The sequence below is a fragment of the Phocoena phocoena genome, chromosome 13 (assembly GCF_963924675.1).
Source record: "Phocoena phocoena chromosome 13, mPhoPho1.1, whole genome shotgun sequence".
Classification (NCBI taxonomy): domain Eukaryota; kingdom Metazoa; phylum Chordata; class Mammalia; order Artiodactyla; family Phocoenidae; genus Phocoena; species Phocoena phocoena.
This window is the reverse complement of record NC_089231.1, coordinates 31,117,059-31,135,475: the sequence shown is the minus strand read 5'-3', so window position 1 is coordinate 31,135,475 and position 18,417 is coordinate 31,117,059.

Sequence of the window (18,417 nt, the reverse complement as noted above, 5' to 3'; positions counted from 1 at the left end):
AACGTGTGCGAGGGCTGAGGAAATTAAGCTGCTCCAAAAGAGAGGGCAGTGCCTTTCCCTACACCCGGCATGCACAGAGGGGCTCTAACGGGCTGCGGGTCTGGACGTTGCTTAGCTGAACCTTGTGCGCCTGGGGGTACTCAAGTGTTCCGGCCGGGAACAGGGTGCCCAGGCTAGCCTTCTAGGTGTCCAGAAACTGTGCTGCCGTTCTAGGAACGCAGAGCAGAGGCCACCGCCTCATGGAAACTGCTGCACGCCTCTGCTTCTGCACGGCACCTCAGGGCCTTACTTCCAGGCATGTGTTCACGCTGGGTGTGCCTGGAGCGACATAGCATGGTAAGATGCTGACTTTCTTCTCGAGCAAGTGACTTCAGGTACGAAGGCCTCGAAGTATTCCAAGCACACTGTTCTCTCATGGCAGTTCACACAAGAGCTATTGCAAAATTTTCCTTGGTACTTCGAACTCACCAGCAATGCAGTCCTGAGGCCGTTCGAGGACTGGAAAGGTAGCTCTCCTCAAGGAACATTCAGTGTGTTGCCCATTACTCGGCCCGCACAGAGTGCCTCCAAAGCATCCGCCAGTGGGCGACAAAGCTGCTCAGCCAGCCCAAAGGGGACTGGAGTTACTCAGTGAACTTGGAGGGGAAATGTTGAATACCCGAGAGGCCCAGGTGTCCTCAGACGTGTACTTCCTATAAAATAAAGCATCTAAGCGACTACGAACTCATGGACACAGCTGCACACCTCCCTTTCTGCAGGCCGACTATGGCCATAACCAGGAGGCAAGTTTTCACGTTGAGATTCCCTTTAGCTCTAGAGCTTGTCAGGCTGACCACCACCTCGGCCATGCAAGCCCCTGGTTTAGACAGAGCGAACTCATTTTCTCCCCAGAAGCATTCTTACAGGGTTTACAGTCCTGTCAAGAGCAGGGAATGGCTGGCAGCTTCAACGCAGCGAGAACGCTGCCTTCAAAATGGGAAATCAAGGCTAGTTCCAGCAGGCCTCCTTTTCCATGGGCACACTCAGCATACACCCCTGTGGTTTCTAACAAGTCCAAAGAGACACAGGTTACCCTGTGTTTCCTTCCCTGACTCAACTTCTCGAAGTCGGGTGTTCTGCATCATGCGAACTGCCTCAACCAAGGAACGCCGAAAGCTGCTCCTCTGGGTCTGAGGACATTTAAAAGCCTGCAGTGCCACAGGACGTACAGGACTTAAACTGCAGTAAGAAGGCAAGCCGACTTCCTCTAGGAGGCACGGTGACTTCAGGCAGGACGTGTTAGATGGAATGCGAAGACGAGCGTTACGCTGAGTGCAGCTCAAACTAGGGCTACACGTAAGATTTCTCCACCGTGTGGGACGTACCAGAACGGTGTTCGTGAACGTGTGCGAGGGCTGAGGAAATTAAGCTGCTCCAAAAGAGAGGGCAGTGCCTTTCCCTACACCCGGCATGCACAGAGGGGCTCTAACGGGCTACGGGTCTGGACGTTGCTTAGCTGAACCTTGTGTGCCTGGGGGTACTCAAGTGTTCCGGCCGGGAACAGGGTGCCCAGGCTAGCCTCCTAGGTGTCCAGAAAACTGTGCTGCCGTTCTAGGAACGCAGAGCAGAGGACACCGCCTCATGGAAACTGCTGCACGCCTCTGCTTCTGCACGGCACCTCAGGGCCTTACTTCCAGGCATGTGTTCACGCTGGGTGTGCCCGGAGCGACATAGCATGGTAAGATGCTGACTTTGTCCTCGAGCAAGTGACTTCAGGTACGAAGGCCTCGAAGTATTCCAAGCACACTGTTCTCTCATGGCAGCTCACACAAGGGCTATTGCAAAACATTCCTGGGCACTTCGAACTCACCAGCAATGTTGTCCTGAGGCCGTTCGAGGACTGGAAATGTAGCTCTCCTCAAGGAACCTTCAGTGTGTTGCCCATTACTCGGCCCGCACAGGGTGACCCAAAGCATCGGCCAATGGGCCACAAAGCTGCTCAGCCAGCCCACAGGGGACTGGAGGTACTCAGTGAACTTGGAGGGGAAATGTTGAATACCCGAGAGGCCCAGGTGTCCTCAGACGTGTACTTCCTATAAAATAAAGCATCTAAGCGACTACGAACTCATGGACACAGCTGCACACCTCCCTTTCTGCAGGCCGACTATGGCCATAACCAGGAGGCAAGTTTTCACGTTGAGATTCCCTTTAGCTCTAGAGCTTGTCAGGCTGACCACCACCTCGGCCATGCAAGCCCCTGGTTTAGACAGAGCGAACTCATTTTCTCCCCAGAAGCATTCTTACAGGGTTTACAGTCCTGTCAAGAGCAGGGAATGGCTGGCAGCTTCAACGCAGCGAGAACGCTGCCTTCAAAATGGGAAATCAAGGCTAGTTCCAGCAGGCCTCCTTTTCCATGGACACACTCAGCATACACCCCTGTGGTTTCTAACAAGTCCAAAGAGACACAGGTTACCCTGTGTTTCCTTCCCTGACTCAACTTTTCGAAGTAGGGTGTTCTGCATCATGCGAACTGCCTCAACCAAGGAACGCCGAAAGCTGCTCCTCTGGGACTGAGGACATTTAAAAGCCTGCAGTGCCACAGGACGTACAGGACTTAAACTGCAGTAAGAAGGCAAGCCGACTTCCTCTAGGAGGCACGGTGACTTCAGGCAGGACGTGTTAGATGGAATGCGAAGACGAGGGTTACGCTGAGTGCAGCTCAAACTAGGGCTACACGTAAGATTTCTCCACCGTGTGGGACGTACCAGAACGGTGTTCGTGAACGTGTGCGAGGGCTGAGGAAATTAAGCTGCTCCAAAAGAGAGGGCAGTGCCTTTCCCTACACCCGGCATGCACAGAGGGGCTCTAACGGGCTACGGGTCTGGACGTTGCTTAGCTGAACCTTGTGCGCCTGGGGGTACTCAAGTGTTCCTGCCGGGAACAGGGTGCCCAGGCTAGCCTCCTAGGTGTCCAGAAAACTGTGCTGCCGTTCTAGGAACGCAGAGCAGAGGACACCGCCTCATGGAAACTGCTGCACGCCTCTGCTTCTGCACGGCACCTCAGGGCCTTACTTCCAGGCATGTGTTCACGCTGGGTGTGCCTGGAGCGACATAGCATGGTAAGATGCTGACTTTCTCCTCGAGCAAGTGACTTCAGGTACGAAGGCCTCGAAGTATTCCAAGCACACTGTTCTCTCATGGCAGCTCACACAAGGGCTATTGCAAAACTTTCCTGGGCACTTCGAACTCACCAGCAATGTTGTCCTGAGGCCGTTCGAGGACTGGAAATGTAGCTCTCCTCAAGGAACCTTCAGTGTGTTGCCCATTACTCGGCCCGCACAGGGTGACTCCAAAGCATCCGCCAATGGGCCACAAAGCTGCTCAGCCAGCCCACAGGGGACTGGAGGTACTCAGTGAACTTGGAGGGGAAATGTTGAATACCCGAGAGGCCCAGGTGTCCTCAGACGTGTACTTCCTATAAAATAAAGCATCTAAGCGACTACGAACTCATGGACACAGCTGCACACCTCCCTTTCTGCAGGCCGACTATGGCCATAACCAGGAGGCAAGTTTTCACGTTGAGATTCCCTTTAGCTCTAGAGCTTGTCAGGCTGACCACCACCTCGGCCATGCAAGCCCCTGGTTTAGACAGAGCGAACTCATTTTCTCCCCAGAAGCATTCTTACAGGGTTTACAGTCCTGTCAAGAGCAGGGAATGGCTGGCAGCTTCAACGCAGCGAGAACGCTGCCTTCAAAATGGGAAATCAAGGCTAGTTCCAGCAGGCCTCCTTTTCCATGGGCACACTCAGCATACACCCCTGTGGTTTCTAACAAGTCCAAAGAGACACAGGTTACCCTGTGTTTCCTTCCCTGACTCAACTTCTCGAAGTAGGGTGTTCTGCATCATGCGAACTGCCTCAACCAAGGAACGCCGAAAGCTGCTCCTCTGGGACTGAGGACATTTAAAAGCCTGCAGTGCCACAGGACGTACAGGACTTAAACTGCAGTAAGAAGGCAAGCCGACTTCCTCTAGGAGGCACGGTGACTTCAGGCAGGACGTGTTAGATGGAATGCGAAGACGAGCGTTACGCTGAGTGCAGCTCAAACTAGGGCTACACGTAAGATTTCTCCACCGTGTGGGACGTACCAGAACGGTGTTCGTGAACGTGTGCGAGGGCTGAGGAAATTAAGCTGCTCCAAAAGAGAGGGCAGTGCCTTTCCCTACACCCGGCATGCACAGAGGGGCTCTAACGGGCTACGGGTCTGGACGTTGCTTAGCTGAACCTTGTGCGCCTGGGGGTACTCAAGTGTTCCGGCCGGGAACAGGGTGCCCAGGCTAGCCTCCTAGGTGTCCAGAAAACTGTGCTGCCGTTCTAGGAACGCAGAGCAGAGGACACCGCCTCATGGAAACTGCTGCACGCCTCTGCTTCTGCACGGCACCTCAGGGCCTTACTTCCAGGCATGTGTTCACGCTGGGTGTGCCCGGAGCGACATAGCATGGTAAGATGCTGACTTTGTCCTCGAGCAAGTGACTTCAGGTACGAAGGCCTCGAAGTATTCCAAGCACACTGTTCTCTCATGGCAGCTCACACAAGGGCTATTGCAAAACATTCCTGGGCACTTCGAACTCACCAGCAATGTTGTCCTGAGGCCGTTCGAGGACTGGAAATGTAGCTCTCCTCAAGGAACCTTCAGTGTGTTGCCCATTACTCGGCCCGCACAGGGTGACCCAAAGCATCCGCCAATGGGCCACAAAGCTGCTCAGCCAGCCCACAGGGGACTGGAGGTACTCAGTGAACTTGGAGGGGAAATGTTGAATACCCGAGAGGCCCAGGTGTCCTCAGACGTGTACTTCCTATAAAATAAAGCATCTAAGCGACTACGAACTCATGGACACAGCTGCACACCTCCCTTTCTGCAGGCCGACTATGGCCATAACCAGGAGGCAAGTTTTCACGTTGAGATTCCCTTTAGCTCTAGAGCTTGTCAGGCTGACCACCACCTCGGCCATGCAAGCCCCTGGTTTAGACAGAGCGAACTCATTTTCTCCCCAGAAGCATTCTTACAGGGTTTACAGTCCTGTCAAGAGCAGGGAATGGCTGGCAGCTTCAACGCAGCGAGAACGCTGCCTTCAAAATGGGAAATCAAGGCTAGTTCCAGCAGGCCTCCTTTTCCATGGGCACACTCAGCATACACCCCTGTGGTTTCTAACAAGTCCAAAGAGACACAGGTTACCCTGTGTTTCCTTCCCTGACTCAACTTTTCGAAGTAGGGTGTTCTGCATCATGCGAACTGCCTCAACCAAGGAACGCCGAAAGCTGCTCCTCTGGGACTGAGGACATTTAAAAGCCTGCAGTGCCACAGGACGTACAGGACATAAACTGCAGTAAGAAGGCAAGCCGACTTCCTCTAGGAGGCACGGTGACTTCAGGCAGGACGTGTTAGATGGAATGCGAAGACGAGGGTTACGCTGAGTGCAGCTCAAACTAGGGCTACACGTAAGATTTCTCCACCGTGTGGGACGTACCAGAACGCTGTTCGTGAACGTGTGCGAGGGCTGAGGAAATTAAGCTGCTCCAAAAGAGAGGGCAGTGCCTTTCCCTACACCCGGCATGCACAGAGGGGCTCTAACGGGCTACGGGTCTGGACGTTGCTTAGCTGAACCTTGTGCGCCTGGGGGTACTCAAGTGTTCCTGCCGGGAACAGGGTGCCCAGGCTAGCCTCCTAGGTGTCCAGAAAACTGTGCTGCCGTTCTAGGAACGCAGAGCAGAGGACACCGCCTCATGGAAACTGCTGCACGCCTCTGTTTCTGCACGGCAACTCAGGGCCTTACTTCCAGGCATGTGTTCACGCTGGGTGTGCCCGGAGCGACATAGCATGGTAAGATGCTGACTTTCTCCTCGAGCAGAGTGACTTCAGATACGAAGGCCTCGAAGGTTTCCAAGCACACTGTTCTCTCATGGCAGCTCACACAAGGGCTATTGCAAAACATTCCTGGGCACTTCGAACTCACCAGCAATGTTGTCCTGAGGCCGTTCGAGGACAGGAAATGTAGCTCTCCTCAAGGAACCTTCAGTGTGTTACCCATTACTCGGCCCGCACAGGGTGACCCCAAAGCATCCGCCAATGGGCCACAAAGCTGCTCAGCCCGCCCACAGGGGACTGGAGGTACTCAGTGAACTTGGAGGGGAAATGTTGAATACCCGAGAGGCCCAGGTGTCCTCAGACGTGTACTTCCTATAAAATAAAGCAACTAAGCGACTACGAACTCATGGACACAGCTGCACACCTCCCTTTCTGCAGGCCGACTATGGCCATAACCAGGAGGCAAGTTTTCACGTTGAGATTCCCTTTAGCTCTAGAGCTTGTCAGGCTGACCACCACCTCGGCCATGCAAGCCCCTGGTTTAGACAGAGCGAACTCATTTTCTCCCCAGAAGCATTCTTACAGGGTTTACAGGCCTGTCAAGAGCAGGGAATGGCAGACAGCTTCAACGCAGCGAGAACGCTGCCTTCAAAATGGGAAATCAAGGCTAGTTCCAGCAGGCCTCCTTTTCCATGGGCACACTCAGCATACACCCCTGTGGTTTCTAACAAGTCCAAAGAGACACAGGTTACCCTGTGTTTCCTTCCCTGACTCAACTTCTCGAAGTAGGGTGTTCTGCATCATGCGAACTGCCTCAACCAAGGAACGCCGAAAGCTGCTCCTCTGGGACTGAGGACATTTAAAAGCCTGCAGTGCCACAGGACGTACAGGACTTAAACTGCAGTAAGAAGGCAAGCCGACTTCCTCTAGGAGGCACGGTGACTTCAGGCAGGACGTGTTAGATGGAATGCGAAGACGAGGGTTACGCTGAGTGCAGCTCAAACTAGGGCTACACGTAAGATTTCTCCACCGTGTGGGACGTACCAGAACGGTGTTCGTGAACGTGTGCGAGGGCTGAGGAAATTAAGCTGCTCCAAAAGAGAGGGCAGTGCCTTTCCCTACACCCGGCATGCACAGAGGGGCTCTAACGGGCTACGGGTCTGGACGTTGCTTCTCTGAACCTTGTGCGCCTGGGGCTCCTCAAGTGTTCCTGCCGGGAACAGGGTGCCCAGGCTAGCCTCCTAGGTGTCCAGAAAACTGTGCTGCCGTTCTAGGAACGCAGAGCAGAGGACACCGCCTCATGGAAACTGCTGCACGCCTCTGCTTCTGCACGGCACCTCAGGGCCTTACTTCCAGGCATGTGTTCACGCTGGGTGTGCCCGGAGCGACATAGCATGGTAAGATGCTGACTTTGTCCTCGAGCAAGTGACTTCAGGTACGAAGGCCTCGAAGTATTCCAAGCACACTGTTCTCTCATGGCAGCTCACACAAGGGCTATTGCAAAACATTCCTGGGCACTTCGAACTCACCAGCAATGTTGTCCTGAGGCCGTTCGAGGACTGGAAATGTAGCTCTCCTCAAGGAACCTTCAGTGTGTTGCCCATTACTCGGCCCGCACAGGGTGACCCAAAGCATCCGCCAATGGGCCACAAAGCTGCTCAGCCAGCCCACAGGGGACTGGAGGTACTCAGTGAACTTGGAGGGGAAATGTTGAATACCCGAGAGGCCCAGGTGTCCTCAGACGTGTACTTCCTATAAAATAAAGCATCTAAGCGACTACGAACTCATGGACACAGCTGCACACCTCCCTTTCTGCAGGCCGACTATGGCCATAACCAGGAGGCAAGTTTTCACGTTGAGATTCCCTTTAGCTCTAGAGCTTGTCAGGCTGACCACCACCTCGGCCATGCAAGCCCCTGGTTTAGACAGAGCGAACTCATTTTCTCCCCAGAAGCATTCTTACAGGGTTTACAGTCCTGTCAAGAGCAGGGAATGGCTGGCAGCTTCAACGCAGCGAGAACGCTGCCTTCAAAATGGGAAATCAAGGCTAGTTCCAGCAGGCCTCCTTTTCCATGGGCACACTCAGCATACACCCCTGTGGTTTCTAACAAGTCCAAAGAGACACAGGTTACCCTGTGTTTCCTTCCCTGACTCAACTTTTCGAAGTAGGGTGTTCTGCATCATGCGAACTGCCTCAACCAAGGAACGCCGAAAGCTGCTCCTCTGGGACTGAGGACATTTAAAAGCCTGCAGTGCCACAGGACGTACAGGACATAAACTGCAGTAAGAAGGCAAGCCGACTTCCTCTAGGAGGCACGGTGACTTCAGGCAGGACGTGTTAGATGGAATGCGAAGACGAGGGTTACGCTGAGTGCAGCTCAAACTAGGGCTACACGTAAGATTTCTCCACCGTGTGGGACGTACCAGAACGCTGTTCGTGAACGTGTGCGAGGGCTGAGGAAATTAAGCTGCTCCAAAAGAGAGGGCAGTGCCTTTCCCTACACCCGGCATGCACAGAGGGGCTCTAACGGGCTACGGGTCTGGACGTTGCTTAGCTGAACCTTGTGCGCCTGGGGGTACTCAAGTGTTCCTGCCGGGAACAGGGTGCCCAGGCTAGCCTCCTAGGTGTCCAGAAAACTGTGCTGCCGTTCTAGGAACGCAGAGCAGAGGACACCGCCTCATGGAAACTGCTGCACGCCTCTGTTTCTGCACGGCAACTCAGGGCCTTACTTCCAGGCATGTGTTCACGCTGGGTGTGCCCGGAGCGACATAGCATGGTAAGATGCTGACTTTCTCCTCGAGCAGAGTGACTTCAGATACGAAGGCCTCGAAGGTTTCCAAGCACACTGTTCTCTCATGGCAGCTCACACAAGGGCTATTGCAAAACATTCCTGGGCACTTCGAACTCACCAGCAATGTTGTCCTGAGGCCGTTCGAGGACAGGAAATGTAGCTCTCCTCAAGGAACCTTCAGTGTGTTGCCCATTACTCGGCCCGCACAGGGTGACCCCAAAGCATCCGCCAATGGGCCACAAAGCTGCTCAGCCAGCCCACAGGGGACTGGAGGTACTCAGTGAACTTGGAGGGGAAATGTTGAATACCCGAGAGGCCCAGGTGTCCTCAGACGTGTACTTCCTATAAAATAAAGCAACTAAGCGACTAGGAACTCATGGACACAGCTGCACACCTCCCTTTCTGCAGGCCGACTATGGCCATAACCAGGAGGCAAGTTTTCACGTTGAGATTCCCTTTAGCTCTAGAGCTTGTCAGGCTGACCACCACCTCGGCCATGCAAGCCCCTGGTTTAGACAGAGCGAACTCATTTTCTCCCCAGAAGCATTCTTACAGGGTTTACAGGCCTGTCAAGAGCAGGGAATGGCAGACAGCTTCAACGCAGCGAGAACGCTGCCTTCAAAATGGGAAATCAAGGCTAGTTCCAGCAGGCCTCCTTTTCCATGGGCACACTCAGCATACACCCCTGTGGTTTCTAACAAGTCCAAAGAGACACAGGTTACCCTGTGTTTCCTTCCCTGACTCAACTTCTCGAAGTAGGGTGTTCTGCATCATGCGAACTGCCTCAACCAAGGAACGCCGAAAGCTGCTCCTCTGGGACTGAGGACATTTAAAAGCCTGCAGTGCCACAGGACGTACAGGACTTAAACTGCAGTAAGAAGGCAAGCCGACTTCCTCTAGGAGGCACGGTGACTTCAGGCAGGACGTGTTAGATGGAATGCGAAGACGAGGGTTACGCTGAGTGCAGCTCAAACTAGGGCTACACGTAAGATTTCTCCACCGTGTGGGACGTACCAGAACGGTGTTCGTGAACGTGTGCGAGGGCTGAGGAAATTAAGCTGCTCCAAAAGAGAGGGCAGTGCCTTTCCCTACACCCGGCATGCACAGAGGGGCTCTAACGGGCTACGGGTCTGGACGTTGCTTCTCTGAACCTTGTGCGCCTGGGGCTCCTCAAGTGTTCCTGCCGGGAACAGGGTGCCCAGGCTAGCCTCCTAGGTGTCCAGAAAACTGTGCTGCCGTTCTAGGAACGCAGAGCAGAGGACACCGCCTCATGGAAACTGCTGCACGCCTCTGCTTCTGCACGGCACCTCAGGGCCTTACTTCCAGGCATGTGTTCACGCTGGGTGTGCCCGGAGCGACATAGCATGGTAAGATGCTGACTTTCTCCTCGAGCAAGTGACTTCAGGTACGAAGGCCTCGAAGTATTCCAAGCACACTGTTCTCTCATGGCAGTTCACACAAGAGCTATTGCAAAATTTTCCTTGGTACTTCGAACTCACCAGCAATGCAGTCCTGAGGCCGTTCGAGGACTGGAAAGGTAGCTCTCCTCAAGGAACATTCAGTGTGTTGCCCATTACTCGGCCCGCACAGAGTGCCTCCAAAGCATCCGCCAGTGGGCGACAAAGCTGCTCAGCCAGCCCACAGGGGATTGGAGTTACTCAGTGAACTTGGAGGGGAAATGTTGAATACCCGAGAGGCCCAGGTGTCCTCAGACGTGTACTTCCTATAAAATAAAGCATCTAAGCGACTACGAACTCATGGACACAGCTGCACACCTCCCTTTCTGCAGGCCGACTATGGCCATAACCAGGAGGCAAGTTTTCACGTTGAGATTCCCTTTAGCTCTGGAGCTTGTCAGGCTGACCACCACCTCGGCCATGCAAGCCCCTGGTTTAGACAGAGCGAACTCATTTTCTCCCCAGAAGCATTCTTACAGGGTTTACAGTCCTGTCAAGAGCAGGGAATGGCTGGCAGCTTCAACGCAGCGAGAACGCTGCCTTCAAAATGGGAAATCAAGGCTAGTTCCAGCAGGCCTCCTTTTCCATGGGCACACTCAGCATACACCCCTGTGGTTTCTAACAAGTCCAAAGAGACACACGTTACCCTGTCTTTCCTTCCCTGACTCAACTTCTCGAAGTCGGGTGTTCTGCATCATGCGAACTGCCTCAACCAAGGAACGCCGAAAGCTGCTCCTCTGGGTCTGAGGACATTTAAAAGCCTGCAGTGCCACAGGACGTACAGGACTTAAACTGCAGTAAGAAGGCAAGCCGACTTCCTCTAGGAGGCACGGTGACTTCAGGCAGGACGTGTTAGATGGAATGCGAAGACGAGCGTTACGCTGAGTGCAGCTCAAACTAGGGCTACACGTAAGATTTCTCCACCGTGTGGGACGTACCAGAACGGTGTTCGTGAACGTGTGCGAGGGCTGAGGAAATTAAGCTGCTCCAAAAGAGAGGGCAGTGCCTTTCCCTACACCCGGCATGCACAGAGGGGCTCTAACGGGCTACGGGTCTGGACGTTGCTTAGCTGAACCTTGTGCGCCTGGGGGTACTCAAGTGTTCCGGCCGGGAACAGGGTGCCCAGGCTAGCCTCCTAGGTGTCCAGAAAACTGTGCTGCCGTTCTAGGAACGCAGAGCAGAGGACACCGCCTCATGGAAACTGCTGCACGCCTCTGCTTCTGCACGGCACCTCAGGGCCTTACTTCCAGGCATGTGTTCACGCTGGGTGTGCCCGGAGCGACATAGCATGGTAAGATGCTGACTTTCTCCTCGAGCAAGTGACTTCAGGTACGAAGGCCTCGAAGTATTCCAAGCACACTGTTCTCTCATGGCAGTTCACACAAGAGCTATTGCAAAATTTTCCTTGGTACTTCGAACTCACCAGCAATGCAGTCCTGAGGCCGTTCGAGGACTGGAAAGGTAGCTCTCCTCAAGGAACATTCAGTGTGTTGCCCATTACTCGGCCCGCACAGAGTGCCTCCAAAGCATCCGCCAGTGGGCGACAAAGCTGCTCAGCCAGCCCACAGGGGACTGGAGTTACTCAGTGAACTTGGAGGGGAAATGTTGAATACCCGAGAGGCCCAGGTGTCCTCAGACGTTTACTTCCTATAAAATAAAGCATCTAAGCGACTACGAACTCATGGACACAGCTGCACACCTCCCTTTCTGCAGGCCGACTATGGCCATAACCAGGAGGCAAGTTTTCACGTTGAGATTCCCTTTAGCTCTAGAGCTTGTCAGGCTGACCACCACCTCGGCCATGCAAGCCCCTGGTTTAGACAGAGCGAACTCATTTTCTCCCCAGAAGCATTCTTACAGGGTTTACAGTCCTGTCAAGAGCAGGGAATGGCTGGCAGCTTCAACGCAGCGAGAACGCTGCCTTCAAAATGGGAAATCAAGGTTAGTTCCAGCAGGCCTCCTTTTCCATGGGCACACTCAACATACAACCCTGTGGTTTCTAACAAGTCCAAAGAGACACAGGTTACCCTGTGTTTCCTTCCCTGACTCAACTTCTCGAAGTAGGGTGTTCTGCATCATGCGAACTGCCTCAACCAAGGAACGCCGGAAGCTGCTCCTCTGGGACTGAGGACATTTAAAAGCCTGCAGTGCCACAGGACGTACAGGACTTAAACTGCAGTAAGAAGGCAAGCCGACTTCCTCTAGGAGGCACGGTGACTTCAGGCAGGACGTGTTAGATGGAATGCGAAGACGAGGGTTACGCTGAGTGCAGCTCAAACTAGGGCTACACGTAAGATTTCTCCACCGTGTGGGACGTACCAGAACGGTGTTCGTGAACGTGTGCGAGGGCTGAGGAAATTAAGCTGCTCCAAAAGAGAGGGCAGTGCCTTTCCCTACACCCGGCATGCACAGAGGGGCTCTAACGGGCTACGGGTCTGGACGTTGCTTAGCTGAACCTTGTGCGCCTAGGGGTACTCAAGTGTTCCGGCCGGGAACAGGGTGCCCAGGCTAGCCTCCTAGGTGTCCAGAAAACTGTGCTGCCGTTCTAGGAACGCAGAGCAGAGGCCACCGCCTCATGGAAACTGCTGCACGCCTCTGCTTCTGCACGGCACCTCAGGGCCTTACTTCCAGGCATGTGTTCACGCTGGGTGTGCCCGGAGCGACATAGCATGGTAAGATGCTGACTTTCTCCTCGAGCAAGTGACTTCAGGTACGAAGGCCTCGAAGTATTCCAAGCACACTGTTCTCTCATGGCAGTTCACACAAGAGCTATTGCAAAATTTTCCTTGGTACTTCGAACTCACCAGCAATGCAGTCCTGAGGCCGTTCGAGGACTGGAAAGGTAGCTCTCCTCAAGGAACATTCAGTCTGTTGCCCATTACTCGGCCCGCACAGAGTGCCTCCAAAGCATCCGCCAGTGGGCGACAAAGCTGCTCAGCCAGCCCACAGGGGACTGGAGTTACTCAGTGAACTAGGAGGGGAAATGTTGAATACCCGAGAGGCCCAGGTGTCCTCAGACGTGTACTTCCTATAAAATAAAGCATCTAAGCGACTACGAACTCATGGACACAGCTGCACACCTCCCTTTCTGCAGGCCGACTATGGCCATAACCAGGAGGCAAGTTTTCACGTTGAGATTCCCTTTAGCTCTAGAGCTTGTCAGGCTGACCACCACCTCGGCCATGCAAGCCCCTGGTTTAGACAGAGCGAACTCATTTTCTCCCCAGAAGCATTCTTACAGGGTTTACAGTCCTGTCAAGAGCAGGGAATGGCTGGCAGCTTCAACGCAGCGAGAACGCTGCCTTCAAAATGGGAAATCAAGGCTAGTTCCAGCAGGCCTCCTTTTCCATGGGCACACTCAGCATACACCCCTGTGGTTTCTAACAAGTCCAAAGAGACACAGGTTACCCTGTGTTTCCTTCCCTGACTCAACTTCTCGAAGTAGGGTGTTCTGCATCATGCGAACTGCCTCAACCAAGGAACGCCGAAAGCTGCTCCTCTGGGTCTGAGGACATTTAAAAGCCTGCAGTGCCACAGGACGTACAGGATTTAAACTGCAGTAAGAAGGCAAGCCGACTTCCTCTAGGAGGCACGGTGACTTCAGGCAGGACGTGTTAGATGGAATGCGAAGACGAGCGTTACGCTGAGTGCAGCTCAAACTAGGGCTACACGTAAGATTTCTCCACCGTGTGGGACGTACCAGAACGGTGTTCGTGAACGTGTGCGAGGGCTGAGGAAATTAAGCTGCTCCAAAAGAGAGGGCAGTGCCTTTCCCTACACCCGGCATGCACAGAGGGGCTCTAACGGGCTACGGGTCTGGACGTTGCTTAGCTGAACCTTGTGCGCCTGGGGGTACTCAAGTGTTCCGGCCGGGAACAGGGTGCCCAGGCTAGCCTCCTAGGTGTCCAGAAAACTGTGCTGCCATTCTAGGAACGCAGAGCAGAGGACACCGCCTCATGGAAACTGCTGCACGCCTCTGCTTCTGCACGGCACCTCAGGGCCTTACTTCCAGGCATGTGTTCACGCTGGGTGTGCCCGGAGCGACATAGCATGGTAAGATGCTGACTTTCTCCTCGAGCAAGTGACTTCAGGTACGAAGGCCTCGAAGTATTCCAAGCACACTGTTCTCTCATGGCAGTTCACACAAGAGCTATTGCAAAATTTTCCTTGGTACTTCGAACTCACCAGCAATGCAGTCCTGAGGCCGTTCGAGGACTGGAAAGGTAGCTCTCCTCAAGGAACATTCAGTCTGTTGCCCATTACTCGGCCCACACAGAGTGCCTCCAAATCATCCGCCAGTGGGCGACAAAGCTGCTCAGCCAGCCCACAGGGGACTGGAGTTACTCAGTGAACTTGGAGGGGAAATGTTGAATACCCGAGAGGCCCAGGTGTCCTCAGACGTTTACTTCCTATAAAATAAAGCGCATCTAAGCGACTACGAACTCATGGACACAGCTGCACACCTCCCTTTCTGCAGGCTGACTATGGCCATAACCAGGAGGCAAGTTTTCACGTTGAGATTCCCTTTAGCTCTAGAGCTTGTCAGGCTGACCACCACCTCGGCCATGCAAGCCCCTGGTTTAGACAGAGCGAACTCATTTTCTCCCCAGAAGCATTCTTACAGGGTTTACAGTCCTGTCAAGAGCAGGGAATGGCTGGCAGCTTCAACGCAGCGAGAACGCTGCCTTCAAAATGGGAAATCAAGGCTAGTTCCAGCAGGCCTCCTTTTCCATGGGCACACTCAACATACAACCCTGTGGTTTCTAACAAGTCCAAAGAGACACAGGTTACCCTGTGTTTCCTTCCCTGACTCAACTTCTCGAAGTAGGGTGTTCTGCATCATGCGAACTGCCTCAACCAAGGAACGCCGGAAGCTGCTCCTCTGGGACTGAGGACATTTAAAAGCCTGCAGTGCCACAGGACGTACAGGACTTAAACTGCAGTAAGAAGGCAAGCCGACTTCCTCTAGGAGGCACGGTGACTTCAGGCAGGACGTGTTAGATGGAATGCGAAGACGAGGGTTACGCTGAGTGCAGCTCAAACTAGGGCTACACGTAAGATTTCTCCACCGTGTGGGACGTACCAGAACGGTGTTCGTGAACGTGTGCGAGGGCTGAGGAAATTAAGCTGCTCCAAAAGAGAGGGCAGTGCCTTTCCCTACACCCGGCATGCACAGAGGGGCTCTAACGGGCTACGGGTCTGGACGTTGCTTAGCTGAACCTTGTGCGCCTAGGGGTACTCAAGTGTTCCGGCCGGGAACAGGGTGCCCAGGCTAGCCTCCTAGGTGTCCAGAAAACTGTGCTGCCGTTCTAGGAACGCAGAGCAGAGGCCACCGCCTCATGGAAACTGCTGCACGCCTCTGCTTCTGCACGGCACCTCAGGGCCTTACTTCCAGGCATGTGTTCACGCTGGGTGTGCCCGGAGCGACATAGCATGGTAAGATGCTGACTTTCTCCTCGAGCAAGTGACTTCAGGTACGAAGGCCTCGAAGTATTCCAAGCACACTGTTCTCTCATGGCAGTTCACACAAGAGCTATTGCAAAATTTTCCTTGGTACTTCGAACTCACCAGCAATGCAGTCCTGAGGCCGTTCGAGGACTGGAAAGGTAGCTCTCCTCAAGGAACATTCAGTCTGTTGCCCATTACTCGGCCCGCACAGAGTGCCTCCAAAGCATCCGCCAGTGGGCGACAAAGCTGCTCAGCCAGCCCACAGGGGACTGGAGTTACTCAGTGAACTTGGAGGGGAAATGTTGAATACCCGAGAGGCCCAGGTGTCCTCAGACGTGTACTTCCTATAAAATAAAGCATCTAAGCGACTACGAACTCATGGACACAGCTGCACACCTCCCTTTCTGCAGGCCGACTATGGCCATAACCAGGAGGCAAGTTTTCACGTTGAGATTCCCTTTAGCTCTAGAGCTTGTCAGGCTGACCACCACCTCGGCCATGCAAGCCCCTGGTTTAGACAGAGCGAACTCATTTTCTCCCCAGAAGCATTCTTACAGGGTTTACAGTCCTGTCAAGAGCAGGGAATGGCTGGCAGCTTCAACGCAGCGAGAACGCTGCCTTCAAAATGGGAAATCAAGGCTAATTCCAGCAGGCCTCCTTTGCCATGGGCACACTCAACATACAACCCTGTGGTTTCTAACAAGTCCAAAGAGACACAGGTTACCCTGTGTTTCCTTCCCTGACTCAACTTCTCGAAGTAGGGTGTTCTGCATCATGCGAACTGCCTCAACCAAGGAACGCCGGAAGCTGCTCCTCTGGGACTGAGGACATTTAAAAGCCTGCAGTGCCACAGGACGTACAGGACTTAAACTGCAGTAAGAAGGCAAGCCGACTTCCTCTAGGAGGCACGGTGACTTCAGGCAGGACGTGTTAGATGGAATGCGAAGACGAGGGTTACGCTGAGTGCAGCTCAAACTAGGGCTACACGTAAGATTTCTCCACCGTGTGGGACGTACCAGAACGGTGTTCGTGAACGTGTGCGAGGGCTGAGGAAATTAAGCTGCTCCAAAAGAGAGGGCAGTGCCTTTCCCTACACCCGGCATGCACAGAGGGGCTCTAACGGGCTACGGGTCTGGACGTTGCTTAGCTGAACCTTGTGCGCCTAGGGGTACTCAAGTGTTCCGGCCGGGAACAGGGTGCCCAGGCTAGCCTCCTAGGTGTCCAGAAAACTGTGCTGCCGTTCTAGGAACGCAGAGCAGAGGCCACCGCCTCATGGAAACTGCTGCACGCCTCTGCTTCTGCACGGCACCTCAGGGCCTTACTTCCAGGCATGTGTTCACGCTGGGTGTGCCCGGAGCGACATAGCATGGTAAGATGCTGACTTTCTCCTCGAGCAAGTGACTTCAGGTACGAAGGCCTCGAAGTATTCCAAGCACACTGTTCTCTCATGGCAGTTCACACAAGAGCTATTGCAAAATTTTCCTTGGTACTTCGAACTCACCAGCAATGCAGTCCTGAGGCCGTTCGAGGACTGGAAAGGTAGCTCTCCTCAAGGAACATTCAGTCTGTTGCCCATTACTCGGCCCGCACAGAGTGCCTCCAAAGCATCCGCCAGTGGGCGACAAAGCTGCTCAGGAGCCCACAGGGGACTGGAGTTACTCAGTGAACTAGGAGGGGAAATGTTGAATACCCGAGAGGCCCAGGTGTCCTCAGACGTGTACTTCCTATAAAATAAAGCATCTAAGCGACTACGAACTCATGGACACAGCTGCACACCTCCCTTTCTGCAGGCCGACTATGGCCATAACCAGGAGGCAAGTTTTCACGTTGAGATTCCCTTTAGCTCTAGAGCTTGTCAGGCTGACCACCACCTCGGCCATGCAAGCCCCTGGTTTAGACAGAGCGAACTCATTTTCTCCCCAGAAGCATTCTTACAGGGTTTACAGTCCTGTCAAGAGCAGGGAATGGCTGGCAGCTTCAACGCAGCGAGAACGCTGCCTTCAAAATGGGAAATCAAGGCTAGTTCCAGCAGGCCTCCTTTTCCATGGGCACACTCAGCATACACCCCTGTGGTTTCTAACAAGTCCAAAGAGACACAGGTTACCCTGTGTTTCCTTCCCTGACTCAACTTCTCGAAGTAGGGTGTTCTGCATCATGCGAACTGCCTCAACCAAGGAACGCCGAAAGCTGCTCCTCTGGGTCTGAGGACATTTAAAAGCCTGCAGTGCCACAGGACGTACAGGATTTAAACTGCAGTAAGGAGGCAAGCCGACTTCCTCTAGGAGGCACGGTGACTTCAGGCTGGACGTGTTAGATGGAATGCGAAGACGAGCGTTACGCTGAGTGCAGCTCAAACTAGGGCTACACGTAAGATTTCTCCACCGTGTGGGACGTACCAGAACGGTGTTCGTGAACGTGTGCGAGGGCTGAGGAAATTAAGCTGCTCCAAAAGAGAGGGCAGTGCCTTTTCCTACACCCGGCATGCACAGAGGGGCTCTAACGGGCTACGGGTCTGGACGTTGCTTAGCTGAACCTTGTGCGCCTGGGGGTACTCAAGTGTTCCGGCCGGGAACAGGGTGCCCAGGCTAGCCTCCTAGGTGTCCAGAAAACTGTGCTGCCGTTCTAGGAACGCAGAGCAGAGGACACCGCCTCATGGAAACTGCTGCACGCCTCTGCTTCTGCACGGCACCTCAGGGCCTTACTTCCAGGCATGTGTTCACGCTGGGTGTGCCCGGAGCGACATAGCATGGTAAGATGCTGACTTTCTCCTCGAGCAAGTGACTTCAGGTACGAAGGCCTCGAAGTATTCCAAGCACACTGTTCTCTCATGGCAGTTCACACAAGAGCTATTGCAAAATTTTCCTTGGTACTTCGAAC